General features: G+C 49.8%; 1 non-coding gene across 1 annotated transcript; it reads left to right on the forward strand.

Moving 5' to 3' along the window:
• The first annotated feature begins 1,314 nt into the window (after nucleotides 1-1,314).
• Nucleotides 1,315-1,387, forward strand: TRNAR-CCG (transfer RNA arginine (anticodon CCG)). The gene has a single exon. It is a non-coding gene; the product is annotated as a tRNA-Arg (tRNA).
• Nucleotides 1,388-1,646: the final 259 nt, after the last annotated feature.

A 1,646-nucleotide genomic window follows, 5' to 3' on the forward strand; every position in this document is an offset into this window, starting at 1 on the left:
ATTTTGTCACACAAAATATTAAAAAGATGTGTCCTCAAGCGTGGAGATTTAATACAATTGACAATTCTTACAGCGTCATCAAGGACTTTTTTTTTTAAGCAAAGCCAGCTACCTCCACCCCCTTCACCAGTGTATGAACATGAAGGATGATCACTACTAGTTTGGTTCCACTGCCTTGATTCACTGAGGTGTCAGTTTTACCCACTGTCATTTCTGTACCACCAATGCTAAATGATTAGTGAATTGTTATTTACTAATAATGTCCTAATTTTCATTAAAAGCATTCCCTTAATGACTCAGGGTTTACAGGTACTAAAACAGTGACATGCGACACACAGACACCTAAGATTTGAAAGATACACACCAAAATGTTAACAGTGGTAAGCTCCACGTGGTAGAATTTTCTATTTCAATTTCCATCGTTTGGCTTATCCATACTTTACACAATTCTACAATGAATAGGTGTTCGGTGTCTAAGGAGAAAACGAAATTGTGCATTTTTAAAAACCACGAATGCAGCATCTTCACAGGCAACAAGCATAGACATAATTGTGCATGGAACCAAAAAGTCTCTGAATCTTTATCCGAGACCCAGGACAGGATAAAAACAAAATCCCTATTGTTTTGTATTGACGGACCTTGTTATATCCGTTTCCCCTTTAATCCGGAGGTAAAGAAGAGACAGGGGAGAAAAATGGACGTTAAATGAGTGAGGGAGAAGGGCAGATTTGAGAAAGAAAGGCTGTTCCCCCTGGAGTCCCCCAACAGTCCCCAGCACATAATAGTTTATGACAACGCTGCACGCTGAGTGACTACGGGAAAGGCAGGGACGGAGGGGCAGTAAGGGACGGGAAGGTTGTGGGGTGTGTGGGGAGCGGAAGGGGCTCAGGCTCTGCGGGCGGCGGCACTAGGCAGTCCCAGGGAACTTTGTAAAACGCAGACGCCCGGGCTCAGGTAAACAGAATTAGAACGAAGGAAGGACAGGCAGGGGAATTTCGTCTAAGTTCCCCCAAGTGCGCGTAACGCGCAGCGAGGACAGAGAACCTTCCAAGCCCGCAGGCCGAGAGCCGCCCGGAGCCTCCCGCGTGCCGGCCACGCAGTCGCGGAGCAGTGGGGCGGGGAGGGCCACGCGCAGGCGCACGGGGGCGCGGGTGGCGGGCCGGGCGGAGGGCGCAGGGGGGCGCAGGCGCGCGCTGCCGCCGCTGGGGGCGGCTCCTAAATCGCTCGGCGCCCGACGCGAGGCCGCGGAGCGCGGGGCGGGGCGCGATGATGGCATCGCGTAAGGAGACGGTGTGAGAACCCGGATTCTGTGGTGACCCAGTGGCCTAATGGATAAGGCATCAGCCTCCGGAGCTGGGGATTGTGGGTTCGAGTCCCATCTGGGTCGCACGGAGATTAGTTTTGGTGGAGAGAAAGGCGGTAATGGGCACTGACGGCAGTGAAGTAGATTTTGAATTGTGGTTCTTTCGCGTCTCTAACAGCGATCTCGAGAACAACTGTATTTACAAATTAGGAAATGCATGTCCGCGTTTTAAAAATACTGCGATTAAGACCCTGCAAGTGAAGGCGGATATTTGGCACAAAACAGGAGCGCTTAACTCTTGCTTAATTTATACTGACGTATTTTTTTAAAGTAAAAAAATCCT

Source organism: Halichoerus grypus, chromosome 2, assembly GCF_964656455.1.
Source record: "Halichoerus grypus chromosome 2, mHalGry1.hap1.1, whole genome shotgun sequence".
NCBI classification, from domain to species: Eukaryota; Metazoa; Chordata; class Mammalia; order Carnivora; family Phocidae; genus Halichoerus; species Halichoerus grypus.